The sequence below is a fragment of the Schistocerca serialis genome, chromosome 4 (assembly GCF_023864345.2).
Source record: "Schistocerca serialis cubense isolate TAMUIC-IGC-003099 chromosome 4, iqSchSeri2.2, whole genome shotgun sequence".
Lineage (NCBI taxonomy): Eukaryota > Metazoa > Arthropoda > Insecta > Orthoptera > Acrididae > Schistocerca > Schistocerca serialis.
Window position 1 is genome coordinate 316,992,075 of NC_064641.1, and position 17,223 is coordinate 317,009,297.

The following is a 17,223-nucleotide window of genomic DNA, read 5'->3' on the forward strand; positions in this document are numbered from 1 at the left end:
AATAAGTTATGTCTTATTCCACAGATAGAAAAGCCATTACTTTTGAAAAAAGCAGCTGCTTTTCTAATCATACTATTGCAACTTTTTTTTATCAAGTAGCGAAAGCTGTTATGTAAACAAAACAGCACATTGATGTTACCATCTCTAAAAGGTAACCAGAGATGTATCTATAATAGAGTGTGGGAGGGACCATAAATTAATACAATTTATTGATACAGAGGCTGATAGATTCGCTTCTCATTAATTCTAAACTTATATTGTACATCTGTGTAGTATTTTCAGAACTTTTTGAGCTCAACAATTGACTGAATTCTAAATTCTTAACAGATGTACAAATTTCACAGAAAATGGTACAAGTCTAAGAACATTTTTCTTTTATCATGATGTTTACTGTATAGTCAGTTCCCTCTATCTCTTTAACATACTCACAATTAACAGCATTAAAAGGTAAATATATTGTATATACAGTGTGTGTCCGGAAAGTAAGTTGAATGATTTTTTTCCTGCCAACCCAGAAGATTGCAGTTCTGCAATTGGTGGGGGAAAAGTTGGTGGGCAGTCTTGAAAAGGTAATGTTTCTGTACCAGTTGCCTGCTGGCTGTTGCCCAGTGTGGATTTCTCATGTGTGTGCTTGGATTCAAGTGAAGTATCAAGAGATCAAAATGCCACAATTCACTGAACAGTGACATGCCATTGAATCATTGCAGATGTAGATGAAACAGACAAAGTGCAGAGTGGCACATGAGGGCTTCCCTGAAGCAAAACAGGCAAGGATGACAAAAACCTGGGTGAAAGTGAAGCTCATCTTTTTTTTATTCCAAAGGCAATGTCCATTTGGAGTTTGAGCTGTGGGAACAAACTGTCAGTAGCTGATTTTACTTGAAAGTCCTTGAAAGGCTGCAAAACTGGGTGGTCCTTGCCAGGAAGGAGATTATTGTAAATAGGTGACTCCATTATGATAACATGCTTTCCCATACTGCCTTCATTGTTAGTGAGTTCCTGGCAAAGCACGGTGTGGCAACAATGCTCCAGCCACCATGGAATACTGATAAGGCACCAACAGACTTCTTTTTGTTTCCTCAAATAAAGAGAAACATAAAGGGCCATCATTTTGGGATGGCAGATACCATGGAAGCCACCAGGATGAGGTGTCTGAAGGATGTTCCCATCAGTGTGTTCCAGGAAGTCTATCAGAGATGGCAGAATCACTATAAAAAGTGTACTGATTCCCAAGGATGCTATTTTGAAGACTACTTAACATTTGTACTTTTATTTCAATAAATTGGTTTTTTTACGGATTTATTCAACTTATTTTCTGGATACATCCTGTATGCTAATATTCCCTAAATGATGAATGTATGATATGTAACCTCTGAAAACAAATAATATTCTCATGCCCTATTCCTGTATAGCAAATATTCTATTCAATTAAGTTACATTTCCCCTAAAAATAATTGTATGAGACAATTACAAAGTTAAACTTAAGTTTCCAGTGGCTTTTTATTAAGAAGATGAAAGTGAAGCCAAAAATGATCAGGGCACCCTTCAGCTCTTGGGATGGCAAACTGCACTTAATAGGTAGGAGTATCTGCATAGATTAAGAAGTCCTGGTAATACAGAAAGTAAATGAGGAAACTATTGTGTTAAGGACACAGACAGTGGCCATTGGAAAAGTAACCTCTAATTAAGAATATTTCATGATGATCCCTCCTGGGCTAACTAAACTAATAAAAGGGTGCCCATGAGGTAAAGGTTTCGCAACCATTGAGAGTGTAACACCCTATGTGTTAGAGCAGTGGTAGTCAACCTGGTTTGTATCACCCTCTACTGGGCGCTCCAGCTTTCATGATGGGCAGTAGACAGTATAGGTTTCAAAAACATTTTCATTAGGTTTCATAAAATTTTGACGTAAGGTATTTAGTAAGCAATTACCATTGTACCAGTATGCTTCAGCTTGCTGTAACTTTGCTCTATGAATTTTATAAAGTAAAGTTTCTAGACTGTAGGAAAATATAGATTGCTACTTACAATAAGGAAGACACATTAAGTCACAGACAGGCACAATAAAAGACATTTACACAAAGCTTCCAGCCACAGCCTTCATCAACAAATGAGAAACAGAGAGACACACACCATTCATACACACAAGCAAGCACACCTCACAGACATATGACAGTGAACTCCTGCAGCTCAGGAAACTGTAAAATTTGAAAAGGAAAATGCAAGGGTTTGAAACAGCTGTAGCAGAGGTCAGTGAGGTGTAATGGTGAAATGGTGAAAGACATTTAGTCAGGTGAGTATAGGATAATACCAAAATGTTGTAACAGGTGCGGGATTCATCATGAATAGGAAGGCACTGGTAGTGAGTTACTATTAAAAGTTTAACAGTAGGATAGTTTTCAACAGAATCAAAACCAAACCAACTTCAGCATCTCTAATTCAGGTACACATGTGAATTTTACAAGCAGAGAATGACAACCTAGAAAGTATGTGAGGGAACTGAATGAGTGATTCAGGATGTAAAGGAATTTAAAGCTGGAACATTGTAGTAGGAAAGGAATTCAAAGCACAATTAGGCGGAAATACAGGCTTGTCAATAGTAACATAAGGGAAGCAAAACTCCTTGAATTCTGTAATACATTTAAACTAGTAATACCAAATGCAATTCTCAAAAATCGAAAGCAGAAGAAGTATACAGAAAAATTGGAAAAAGACACAGGAACACACACAACTGTGTGTGAAAATACCAACACCAAGGAGGAGAGATGTGGTTATAATGAATTTTATTCCATAAACTAGGAAATGACAATACCCAAATGATTATAATTACAGAACTGTAGATGCAATCTGACACCACGGTATGCTGCTGGGGTACAGATTGCTACACAATTTGTAGATACATCTACAAAGCATTGACAGTGATTGCAGGAGGGTCAGAAATAAACAAGTTGCTGACCTACCATGTCCCAGACATGTTTGATGAGATACATGGCAGGTGAACCTGCAGGCCAGCAAATCAATGGTACCCCTTGTTCTTCAAAAATGGCTTGCACATTTCTCTGACCATGTGATAGGGCAGAAATATGGCATGTGAAGCTGCCTGCAGAGGGGACAGTGTCTCACGATCTGCAATCTTCCTTATGAAGTGGTTGCTGTTCATATTATCCTCAATACATAGAACATGAGATCATTTTATAGCCAATGGTGCTCCAAAATATGACACTACACATTTGTCCACTACGTCACTCAACAATGCAGTCTGCTTGATTGTGTTCAGTGAGGTAGTGTCTAGCATATACATTGCTTTCATTTTGTGATAAGTCGAAGCAAGATATGTCAGAGAACATTACACTTTGCCACTTAGTAGTATAATATGGAGTGGGCCATGGCACATTATTTGAATGTTGTAATTTTGATGAAATGAATGAGGCAACAGACAAGCAGCATTGCAATGATAATGGAGCTAACAACATTGTGTTCCTTAGTGGAAGTGAAGAAGAATTATGAGATATGTTGAATGGAATGAACAGTCTAATGAGTGTGAATATGAATTGACAGAAAACCAAAGAAAGATTTAAATAAAAGGAATAACAGAAACACATTTAGTGATAAGCTTAAAATCAAACATGAGGACTGGGAAATAGACAAAGAGGAAATTCTGCTACCTTGGGACCAAAATAACATGTGATGGATGAAGCAAGGAGGACATAAAAACAGACTAGAAAAGGCAAAGAGGGCATTCCTGGCCAAAGACGAGCTACCGTTATCAAACATTGGCTTTAATTAAAAGAAAAACTTCTGAGAATGCACATTTGGAGCACAGAATTCTATGGAAGTGAATCATGGACTGTGGGAAATCCAGAAAGGAAGAGAATTTGAGTGCTGGAGATTTGGTGCTATTGGAGGCTGTTGAAAATTGGGTGAACTGATAAGATAAGGAATGACGAGGTTCTCTACAGAATTGGTGAAGAAGGGAACATATGTAAAACACTGACAAGAAGAAGGGACAGGATGATAGCACATGCTTCAAGACATCAGAGAATATCTTCTATGTCACAAGAGGGAGCTGTAGAGGGTAAACACTGTAGGGGAAGACAGAGACTAGGACACAAACAACAACTAATTGAGGATGTAAGATCAGCTGCTGTGGCCGAGCAGTGCTAGGCACTTCAGTCCAGAACCGTGCTGCTGCTACGGTCGCAGGTTCGAATCCTGCCTCGGGCATGGACATGTGTGATGTCCTTAGCTTAGTTAGGTTTAAGTAGTTCTAAGTCTAAGGGCCTGATGACCTCAGGCGTTAAGTCCCATAGTGCTTCGAGCCATTTGAACCATTTGACTTTGAGGATGTAAGGTGCAAGTGCTATTCTGAGCAGTTGGCACAAGAGAGAAACTTGTGATGGGTTGCATCAAACCAGTCAAAAGACCAACGACTCAAAAAGAAAGAACTTAGAACTTTCTACTTTGTTAATTATTTCTTCTGACATACTAGGTTAATAGGAGGTATGTTGCTTTTGGCAGTGCAAAACTGAATGAGCTGTTTTTGTATTTATTTTTTTAAAAAAGCTAGTTCTATTTGTAAGCAATCAGTCAGTGACATTCACAAAAATATCTAAATATCTGTTACTGTTTTTGTTGTTTGTACAATGCTTGTATCATTGGCAAATGGGACTAATCCTCCCTCTTGATTCAAATAAAATGTGTGCATTAACATAAATGAAGGACAGTAGTGAGCCAGTAATCAAGCTCTGTGGAACTCCCATTGTGCTTTCTCCCCATGCACATGATGTGGCTGCCCTCTTTGTATTATTTAGGCAGCCTAGGATAACTTTCTGCATTCTGTTTCTTAAATAATAACTAAAGCAGGCATGAGCTGAACTACATACTACATAAAAACTTAACTTCTCTGTAGAATATTATGATTGACACAACCAAGTTTCTTGGGTAAGTCACAGAAGATCCCAAATTGTCATATTTTATCATTTATCATTTATTCTGTGTTCAGTGACTATACAAATAGCTATCCCAGTAGATTGTGTCTCCTGAAATCCAAACTGTGATTGGCACAGTATCCCATTGCTACACAAACGACAGACAACACTAATGTCTGATGATCACCTACTGTTTGCCATTATAAGTTGACAACTTGTGTGGTGGCTGTTAGGAATTGTTTGAGGAGGGCCTTGCCCCCTGTATTATGAATGCTGAGGGAGAGAGGAGCAATAAGGGAAAAGCAGCACTGACACCATCTTGCAGTGCTGGCACTGTTACCTGTGGGCTCTGCTTATATGAAAGCAGCCATGATACATGAGGAAATATTGGCAGCATTTGAAAACAAATTAATGTCTATAAATTGGAGGCAATTTTCTATGTTACTGGCAGCACCAGCGAAAATTATCAACTTATTATGGACAAACAATAAGCAAACTAATAAAGGATAGAAACACACCCATATCTAACATAATCAGGAAAAAATGATATGAATATAATAGGGAAACATTTCATGCAGGAAAAATATATTTAATAACAAAGATGATGTGACTTACCATACAAAAGCGCTGGCAGGTCGATAGAAACACAAACAAACACATACATACATACAAAATTCTAGCTTTCGCAACCAATGGTTGCTTCGTCAGGAAAGAGGGAAGGAGAGGGAAAGACGAAAGGATGTGGGTTTTAAGGGAGAGGGTAAGGAGTCATTCCAATCCCGGGAGCGGAAAGACTTACCTTAGGGGGAAAAAAGGACAGGTATACACTCGCACACACACACATATCCATCCGCACATACACAGACCTTTTAAAGAAGGGTTGCAGCCAGAGATGGGAACTTTAAGTGTGAGGCCTTTGGGGGTAATGCCAAATGTCAGACAAGCCTGAGAAAATAAAATATGGGAGTGTAATCTGGCTAGGGCGAAGGCATGTTTGCGGAGGGAATGTAAATAAAACTTAATGGGGTCGTTGTGGGGGTGTTGTGAGGGTGACATGGTATTAGAAGGTGGAAAGTGTAACAAGAGGCTGAAATGAAAATGAAAAATATATATATATGGGGAGAGATAAAGGTGAACTAGAAAGCAACTGGAGATCTGGTGTGAAAAAAAGGCGAAAAAGTGTTGGTTAAAGCTGGGCTGTGTTGATCCTGTGGTGAACTTGGGTTGGTAGACAACGATGTGCATAAAGGTTAGGTGGTTGTGTTGCCGCCAAAACACGTTAAAGGGTGGAGAAATTCGGGAAAATTGCGAAAAACCTACGTGTAAATGTATTAAAAGGAGTGGTTTTGTGGTGGCAGATTATGAGAATGAGGCTAACAATTGTCTGACGAAGAAATAATGACGTTAAAACCTGTGGGATGCAGCTAAAAATGATCAATGATGTGTGAAAAAACGGAAATGGAAATAAAGTGAAAGTTATTAGAACTAGCCGAAATGGTTGTTTAATAGGTGAAAGGAACTGTTTGTGAACTAGAAACGGTGGATTTTATAGCGGCGGTAGTGTTGAAAGCGGAAAAAAATTTTTTTGGTTATGGTTTGGAAGTGGGTTACGTATTATTACGTATTACGTATTATTGAGTATATATCGGTGGGATAAAATTGTATAGTAGATTATGGTAAAAAGGAGAAGGTGAATACAAAATGAAACTACTGGCAAAAAACAGAAAGAGAAAATAAGACGACAGAAAAGATTTCGAAATGCAACAGTGACAATAACAAAAGTAATTGTTGGGTTCAAATTAATGATATGAATATAATAGGGAAACATTCCACGCGGGAAAAATATATTTAAAAATAAAGATGATGTCACTTACCATACAAAAGCACTGGCAGGTCGATAGAAACACAAACACATATACACACAAAATTCTAGCTTTCGCAACCAATGGTTGCTTCGTCAGGAAGGAGGGAAGGAGAGGGAAAGACGAAAGGATGTGGGTTTTAAGGGAGAGGGTATGTGCGGATGGATATGTGTGTGTGTGCGAGTGTATACCTGTCCTTTTTTCCCCATAAGGTAAGTCTTTCCGCTCCCGGGATGTGTATGTGCAGATGGATATGTGTGTGTGTGTCCGAGTGCATACCTGTCCTTTTTTCCCCCTAAGGTAAGTCTTTCCACTCCCGGGATTGGAATGACTCCTTATCCTCTCCCTTAAAACCCACATCCTTTCGTCTTTCCCTCTCCTTCCCTCTTTCCTGACAAAGCAACCATTGGTTGCGAAAGCTAGAATTTTGTGTGTATGTATGTGTTTGTTTGTGTTTCTATTGACCTGCCAGCGCTTTCGTATGGTAAGTCACATCATCTTTGTTTTTAAATATAATCAGGAAAAAATTTGAAAAGGTTTACAAATGGTTCACTGCTTAATTTGCCATTTTACAGAGATTCATACTGTGCAATTCCAAACAAATAAAATTACTTGTAAGTACTAGCGACAGACATCACAGTACACACACAAAACAAAACTCTGCATTTGATGAAATTCCTTGCCATCCAGATGGATAAGAAACTGAGTTGGCACCAGCATATGAATAAATTGACTAAAAAGTTCTATTTTGCATGCTTTGCTTATAGATATTTCTCTCATTGGATTGAACTATAGCCAGAGGGATTAGCATACTTTGCATACTTAAATTCAGTATTATTTACATTACAATCTTCTGCGAAAAGATATTTATTCTACTGATGCAGGCCATAAGAATATTTTGTAAAGTTGACAACCAAATACTGTGCAAAAGTCTCTTCAGAGACTATAAATTATTACAGTTACATGTCAATACAATTATCCCTAATAATGTTCTTGTTTAACAATAAGAGTGAATTTAGGATCACCACAATCACAGTGCTAGGAGTAAAAGTATTTTCTGCAAGGGCTGTGCATCATTATTTAAGGTTCACAAAGCAGTTTTATATACAGGTTCTAAAGGCATTAGCAAGGGCCCAGCAGATATAAGGCAAGAAACTTGAAATCCACAAATATTGAAAGCCATATTAAAAGAGTACCTTATTCACCATTCCTGTAATTTGTCTGAATATTTGAACTTACGATGTAAATTCTATTTAACACTAATGTTTGTATTAGACAAGTTTTGACTTTGTTAGTATATGGACAACAATCAGAGAATTATGAAAAATCACATGAACATTTAATCTCATGGATGAGGTAAAGAGAAAGAAACCAAAAAAAAAAACCAGCTGAATAGTGTAAGAAATGTAATAGTGATGCATTTTTAATTGGTTGTTTTTCTGATAATGTGTACAGCAATAAAGTAATCTAAAAGTTAATTCCAATAAGTATCACTGAAAGTAGATTAGCACTAACCATAATTGTTTATTAATTTACCATAGAGAACTAGCATGCAATTGCTACCTCTACTAGTAAATGTATAATTTGACTTGTTGCACATCCCTGAAGCCTCTTCTTCATGATGGGTGTTATGAATCATGATATATAAAATCATGATATATATAAAGAACGTATGAACAGTTATGGAAACAAATGGATACAGAACAATATTTGGCAGACATCATATTTTATGTTCCCCAGCCTGAACTCAGTTTTTCTCTTATGGCATACTTATATTTTTTGTATCACTTCAAATGCAGTGAATTATTATTCTAAATGGAGTACAGTATCACAACATGAGCCTCAAGGTGCCATTTTGAGGCCAATCTTATTCCTTTTCTATGTAAATGACTTACCCACAAATATAAATTCCCCATCAGTTAACATTTGAAATGTGTGGAACTTAAAATACAACATAACAATCAACTTATGGAAGAAGCTGACACAGTCAAATTCCTGGGACTAAATGTGGAGAACTTAAGCTGGAATACACATATTGACTTCCTAACAAATAAACTAACCAGTTTTGTATTTGCAGTGCAAATACTGGTGAAGTCTACTGACCTGAGTACATAAAAAGTAGCATATTATAGTTATTTTGAACCTGTCACTAGGTATTGTATAATTTTCTGGGGAAGTTCAAATAGTGTATCTCGAATACCGAAACCACAGAAGAATATTATCAGATACATGTGCACTGCACAGCAAACAGGATCTTGTTGCCCACTATTTTGGAAACTGCAAATCCTAACTGTTTCCTCTATTTACATTTATGAAATTATAATCTTCCTCCACTGCAGACAAAAATTATTTGAGGAGAATCATTTTAACCACACACATAATATGAGATCACTGTCCATGAACCATAGACCTTGCTGTTGGTGAGATGGTTTGCATGCTTCAGTGATACAATAACTGTACTGTTGGTGCAACCAAATTGGTGGGGTATTTGTTGAGAGGTCAGACAAACATATAGTTCCTGGGGAGCAGCAGCAGCCATTTCAGCAGTTGCAGAAGCAACTGTCTGTATGATTGACTGACCTGGTCTTGTAATGTCAACCAAAATGGCCTTGCTGTGCTGGTACTGTGAATGGCTGAAAGCAAGGCAAACCTACAGCCATGATTTTTGTTGAGGGCATGCAGCTCTATGGTATGATTAAATGATGATGGCATCCTCTTGTGTAAAATATTCCAGAGGTAAAATAGTCCCCCATTCAGATCTCCGGGAGGGACTACTCATGAAGATGCCATCATCAGGAAAAACGAAATTGGTATTCTATGTGTCAAAAGGTGTAATGTTAGATCCCTTAATCATGCAAATAGGTTAGAAGATTTAAAAAGGGAAGTGGTTTGATTGGAGTTATACAAGGGACATTTCATAAATAATGCGCAGCTGGACTGTTTGATGTAACAATTTTGAAAATTTGGCAGATGTTATGGGAGTTCGAAGGAGAAGCACATGGATCCTGCAGTGGTCTCAGGTACTGTGATCACTGAAGACCACAGATCATACATCAAGATCAAAACTTTACATGGCAAAAACCCAACACAAATTCATGGTGCATTAAGTTAAGCATCAACAGATGAATGAAGTGTGAAACTTGTGGCAGATTCTGTTAAAGAAGATCACAGCGTGACTTGTGAGGAACTCTCTGAAGCCACAGGAAATGGGTCCCAAATTATTTGATTGCTGAAGACAAGCGGGAACACCTGGACATTGTGGCCTTGCTCAAACAATGATTCAACCCTGAAGGTCAAGGATCCTTGTGTCGAATTGTCATTATTTATTAAACATGGATTAGAGACTTTAAACTGGAGTTGAAATCCCAATTCAATGAGTGGAGAGCTCCAGATTCCCCACATCTTAAAAAATTTTGATGCTGTCGATCAAAGTTCAAGCAAATGATGATTTTTGCTTATGATCACCAAGGAATCATAATGACATATAGAATGCCTGTGGAACCAGTATCACAGCAGTGTATTATTGTAACTTCATGCAAAACTGCACAGAACAATGCACCAAACCCAACCTTAGTTGCTCAAGGCTGGGCCACTCATTCTCTACAACAATGCTCGCCAGCATATCGGCAATGTAGTAGCCCAAAAACTGCACAAATACAGATGGGAAGTGTTGCAACATCCCCCCTACAGCCTGGACATGAATCTACCAGACTTTCACTTGTTCTCCAAGTTAAAAAAAAACTATTCATGGAAGTTGTTGACATACTCTGGAAGGGCTTTCTAGAACCATTACCTGAGTCATTTGACAGATGAACAGAAGTGGTGTCCTGGATGGAATAATAAAGCTTCCAATACATTAGGATTCAGTCACAGAGAATCAGGGAGTCTATACTGAAGGACGTGAAAGAGATATTAAAAAAGAAATGTGTAGGTAAAAAAAAGTGGTGTACATTGTTTATGAAATGTCCCTCGTATGTAGCGTGAATTAGTGGAGTTTGGTGGACTTCTGGTCAGGTGAGTACAGATTTATAAATACAAAATCAAATAGGGCTAATGCAGGAGTAGGTTTAAAAATGCATAGGAAAATAGGAATGTGCATAAGCTACTATGAACAGCATAGTGAATGCATTATCATAGCCAAGATAGACATGAAGCCCACTCACACCACAGTCATACAAGTTTATTTGGCAACTAGCTGTGCAAATGATGATGAGATTGAAGAAATATATGATGAGATAAAACAAATTGTTCATATAGTTACAGGATATGAAAATTTAATTGTGATGGGGCACTATAATTTGATGTAGGAAAAGGAAGAGAAGGAAAAATTATGCATGAATATGGGCTAGAGGACAGGAATGAAAGAGAAAGGCACCCGTTAGAATTTTTCACAGAGCATGTTTAATCATCACTAACACTTGATTTAAGAAACATGAAACATGGTTCTACACATGGAAAAGACCTGGAGACCAGAAGATTTGAGATTGATTATATAATGGTAAGACAGAGATTTTGGAACCGGATTTTAAATGGTAAGACATTTACAGGGGCAGATGTGGACTCTGATCACAGTTTATTGGTCATGAACAGTAGGTTAAAACTGAAGAAATTGAAAAATGTAGGAAATTAAGGAGATGGGACCTGAGTAAGTTGAAAGAACCAGAGGTTGTTGCGAGTTTCAGAGAGAGCATTGGGCAACGATTGTATACTGTAGGGGAATGGATTACAGTACAAGATAGATGAATGTGTAGCTTTGAGAGATGAAATAGTGAAGGCAGCTGAGGATTAAATACGTAAAAAGACAAGGTGTAGTAGAAATCCTTGGGTAACACAGGAGATATTGGTTGTAGCCAATGAAAGGAGAAAATATAAAAATGTAGCAAATTAAGTAGGTGAAAAGGAATACAATTGTCTAGAAAATAAGATTCACAGGAACTGCAGAATGGCTAAGCTGGAATGACTAGAGTTAAGGCTTTGGAAGCATATCTAACTAAATGGAAGATAGATACTTCATACAGGAAAATTAAAGCGGCCTTTGGAGTAAAGAGCTCAGATGGAAAACCAGTCCTTATCAAAGAAGGGGAAGCCGAAAGGTGGAAGGAGTATATACAGGTACTACATAAGGGAGATGAACTTGCAGGTAATATTATAGAAATGGAAGAGAGTGTAGATGGAGAAGAGATGGGAGATATGATACTGGTAGAAGAATTTGACAGAGCACTGAAAGACCTAAGTTGGAAGAAGGCTCTGGGAGTAGACAACATTCTGTCAGACCTGCTGATACTTTTGGGAAAGCTAGCAAAGACAAAACTCTTCCATCTAGTGAGTAAGATATATAAGGCAGGCAAAATAGTCTCAGACTTCAAGAAGAATGTGGTAATTCCATTTCCAAAGAAAGCAGATGCTGATATGTATGAAAGTTACTTAACTATCAGTTTAATAAGTCATGGTTGTAAAATACTAAAACGAATTCTTTACAGAAGATTGGAGTAATTGTAGAAACTGACCTCAGGGAACATCAGTTTGGATTTTGGAAAAATGTAGGAACATGTGAAGCAATACTGACCCTAAGTCCTAACTTAGAAAACAGGTTGAAGAAAGACAAACCTATGTTTATAGCATATGTAGACTAATAAAAAGTTTTGATAATGTTGACTGAAATACACTCTTTGCAATTCTGAAGGTAGCAGGGGTAAAATAGAGGGGGAGAAATTCCATTCACAACTTGTACCGAAACCAGATAGCAGATATAAAAGTTAAAGGGTACATACAGGAATTAGTGATTGAGAAGAGAGTGAGACAGGGTTGTAGCCTTTCCTTGATGTTATTCAGTCTGTACATTGATACATCAGTAAAGGAAACCAAAGAACTATTTGGAGAAGGACTTAAAGTTCAGGGAAAAGAAATAAAAACTCTGAGGTTTGGCAATGACATTGCAATTCTGTCAGAGACAGCAAAGGACTCGGAAAGCAATGAAGACTGGCAATGGCAAGAAAAGCATTTCTGAAGAAGAGAAATTTGATAACATCAAATATAGATTTAAGTATTAGGAAGTTGCTGGAAGTGTTTGTATGGAGTATAGCAATGTATGGAAATGAACTAAAGACAGTAAAAAGTTTAGGCAAAAAGAGAATAGAAGGATCTGAAATGTGGTTCTGTAGAAGAATGTTGGTGATTAGATGGTGTAATGAAACAGGCTGTACTGGGTCATGTGGAGTACAAGAAGCAGCAGGTTTCATAGTGTGCAATACACACTAAAACGTGTGTAGTGTTTAAGGCCACTTAGTGAATAAGGTCACTTAGTGCAACAGTATGAAATAGTTGTAACGAAAATGTTAAACTGTGTCACAGACCAATGAATGTATGTTCTTAATCAGATAAAGTAACATAGTTAGGATAAGTCATTATCACTTTGATATGAATTTCGGGATGTTTTGAAGAGAAAGAACAAGTTCTGGAATCAGTGTTAATAGTGTATAAATATTAGTAACCTTTTTCATTCAGTTTTGTAATTATAATTCAGTTAGTAAAATTCATTGTTTGCCATAACACAAAATAACTGTGTAAACCATTAATTTTGGAAAAGCTTTACATTTATGTATCTTTGAAAGCCAGGACAACATATTCTTATGAAAATCACTAACTAATTTAAAATGTAACCATCCCAGCTCATCAAACCATTTAAAATGTAACCAGACCCAGAAACTCAGCTCCAACATCAAATCTAATGTAACTTCTCATACCAGCTCCATTCACCAAATCTAACATAGAAATCCCATCAATTCAGGTTTCATGTAGTACAGCTGATTGTACCATGTTTTACATTTTTGGAGGTGATAACTTTGCTGCAGAAAGTCTTGGGTCACTACCAGACGTACACCAATCAATCTGTTGACAACACTTGTTTATTTGCCACAACTTTACAGGTACCAGAACACACCAGATAGTCCTCCAACCACACTCTGTACATGCTCAAGGCTATGGACAAGGTGTATTTATACATCTTGTCCAAAGCCTTGAGTGCATGCGGAGTGCGGTTGGAGGACTATCTGGTGTGTCCCAGTTTCTGTTAAGTTGTGACAAATAAACAAGTGTTGTCAACAGATTAATTGGTGTACTTATGGTAGTGACCCATGGCTTTCTGCAGCAAAGTTATCACCTCCAAAAATGTAAAACATGGTACAGTCAGTTGTACTATGTTAAACCTGAACTGATGGAATTGCTACATCAGGTTTGGTGAATGGAGCTGGTATGAGAAGTTACATTAGATTTGATGTCGGAGCTGGGCTCTTAGACCTGGTTACATTTTAAACAGTTTGATGAGCTGGGATATTTATGTTTTAATGGGTAGACCACATAATTAATGAGAAGGTACTGAATAGAATTGGGGAGAAAAGAAATTTGTGGCACAACCTGACTAGAAGAAGGGATAGGTTGATAGGACACGTTCTGAGACATAAAGGGATCACCAACATAGTACTGGAGGGAAAGAGGTGGGAGGAGGGGGAGGAGGTAAAAATCATAGAGGGAGACCAAGAGATGAGCACAGCAAGCAGATTCAGAAGGATGCAAGTTGCAGTAGCTATTCAGAGATGAAGAGGCTTGTACAAAATAGAGTAGCATGGATAGCCAGTCTTCAGACTGAAGTCCACAACAACATAATACGAGAAATAAAAATAATTTTATGCTGCCCATGCACCCATTGAAATGATATGCACAGACAGTGTAGTGTATGGGGGTGACTACATATAACAAATTAATGGGCAAAAACATATTTAATGTAGAGCAAATCTCCTAAAGACGAGGCTACATTAGATTCTGTAGGAGAAATGCTACTATTCAGCAGAAGAATTTATACAGGATGAAATGATAATTTGAGTAATGGGCAATTAAATGTTTGATCTTTTTATTGTTTGTAAATATTACGAAATTGTATTATTATTATTATTACTACTATCATTATTATTATTATTACTATTATTTTGTCATCTTGGTGTCACTGTAGCCTTGTACCATGGGAAGGAGAGGTTGTTGGATGGTGGTCGGTATCCTCTTTCTATAACATTCGTAAGAATTTAAAATTACTTAACACAAGATAGCCCAAGCATTGTGGAACAAGCTGTCCATAATAAACCATACTAACATCACTGCTGATAAAGTACAAGTCCACTATGTACACTACTCTGGTCACTATGTGCTGCCTGTGACTGCAAGTGAGTGGGCTGTGATTGATGTCTGGCGACTCACCGGATGACAGTCTGGAACTGACTGGGGCCTCCAGTCTGCAGCAGCGATCTAAATATTGGTGGTCGTAAGGGTATTGGTGATGTGTTTCTTGCGAGTTTGTGCTTGGCCTCACTCCTGATAGGTTCATTGCTACTATCGATCTTCTTGCAACATCTTCGCTGCATGGTGTGCTGGAAACAGCTTATGCCAGCACATTCCTCTCCCCCTCCCCTCCCCCAGGGAATGCCCCAGCTGGGAGGGAGACAGAATGCTGGATGTAGAGATGAACCAGGATCTGTAGCTGTGGAAGACGGCATATTCCTGACCATACTCCACCATCTGGCTTGCGATGTAACAGGAACATCCTCCAGAAAACTGCTGCCAGGACATGCATCCAGGCCTGAGGGCATGTGGTGGGATGATGACAATGATGGAGATGGTTGGTCCAGGTCCATGGCATCAGCAAGTGGGGACAAGGGCACATTGTCCATCCGCTCTTCCTGGGGTGCCCTGGTGGAACCAGCAGATGGCTGCAAAGGCCACATAGTCCCATGAGTCAGTAAATCTGGGGGAAGAAAAGCTGCAGAATCATGGGGCAAATTGGTTGTGGTGGCAGCACTGCAAACCATCGGGACCTGCAATCAAATACATAAAAGAGGCAATGTATTTCTGGATCACGCGTCTTTGCCAGTGCCATAAACCCTGAAAAGAACAAGATCACACAGCGCAAAGTGATACTTGTGGACCATTGGTGGCCCTGGATGCTGCAGTGGGTGCAGCAAGTGTAGCAGCATCCGATGGCGGCACCCATGCAGAAGTTCCTCCAGTGATGGTCCATCTCCCGTCTGATACTGTGAATGCAACAAAGCCTAACATTGCAATTTTTGGGCACTTCATGTAGGAAATGGCTATGATGGATGAAACAAGGACAGCAAAGGCTTGTGATCTGTCGCTAAATAGAACTTGCGACCACACAAATAGTTATGGAATTTTGTGACACCCTACACAATAGCGAAAGCTTCTTTTTCAGTTTGTGAAATGTTGCGCTGAATTTGAATTAACATAATTGAGGCAAAAGCAATAGGTCTGTCTTGTGCACATATTCTGTGTGAAAGCCCAGCACTGATTTCATCAGAAGAAGCATCAACTTGCAAATCTGCTGGCTTGGCAGGTTCAAAAGGCACCAAACATCTGTCACCAAGCAAAGCATTTTTGAGTTTCTGAAATGCATCTTGACAGTCTTTAGTCCACACAAAAGGCAACTTGTTGTGATGTAAGAATTGCAATGGAGCTGTGATCTGTGAATTGTTCAGAACAAAATGAATGTGGTATGTCAACTTGCCTAGTGCTGACTGCAGTTGAGATACATTGCGAGTAACAGGCAGGTCACGGATTGCAAGCAAGTGAGATAGGAGGGGGTGCACATCCTGACTGTTTATCGCATGTCCTAAGGAATGTAGTTCAGTTTGAAAAAAATCACACTTTTTGAGATGACACTTGAGTCGTGCTACTGACAACACTCGGAAAAAAAAAACGCAAATTGGCAATACGTTCCTCTGGTGTACAACCTGAGATGACAATATCATAAACATAGTTTGAACAAAATTGCACTTCCCCAGTCAGCTGTTCCAAGTAACGTTGACAAATGGCGTATGCAGAAGCACTGCCGAAGGGCAAATGCAAATACTTGAATAGTCCTCAGTGTTTATTTATAAAAAACACTTTCCGTGGTTCTTCATCCAATGGAATTTGCAAGTAGGCATTTCACAAATCTATCTCAGAAAAGTAACATCCTGCACCAAGCCTGTCTGTGACTTCCTCAGGGTGAGGTAATGGATAAGTGTCAATGACTGCCTGTGGGTTGACTGTAGACTTGAAGTCAACATAAATGTGAAAGTGACCAGAAGGCTTAGGCAACAATACAAGAGGACTTGCCAATTGAATAGTTTGAATGGGAGCAATTACACCACTATCTTGCAATTCTGTCAGTTCTCTGGCTACTTTGTCTCATAAAGCAATTGGAACAGGTTGGGCCCGAAAAGACTTAGGCTGTGCCATTTCTTTCAATGTAACATGCACTACAAAGTTATTAGCTTTCCACATTCCTTCTGAAAATAGTTCAGGAAATTCTTTAAGCAAGCTAACGACACTGTCTATTGGATCAAAAACCGATATGGAAAGTATATTGTTGTGGATGCTAAGGCTAA

The 17,223-nt window shown here is 38.5% G+C and overlaps 1 protein-coding gene across 1 annotated transcript in view; it reads left to right on the plus strand.

The window, feature by feature from the left end:
• Nucleotides 1-17,223, plus strand: part of LOC126474415 (glutamate receptor ionotropic, NMDA 2D-like) — a 580,517-nt gene that overhangs the window by 513,291 nt on the left and 50,003 nt on the right. The gene's annotated exons all lie outside the window — the stretch shown is intronic.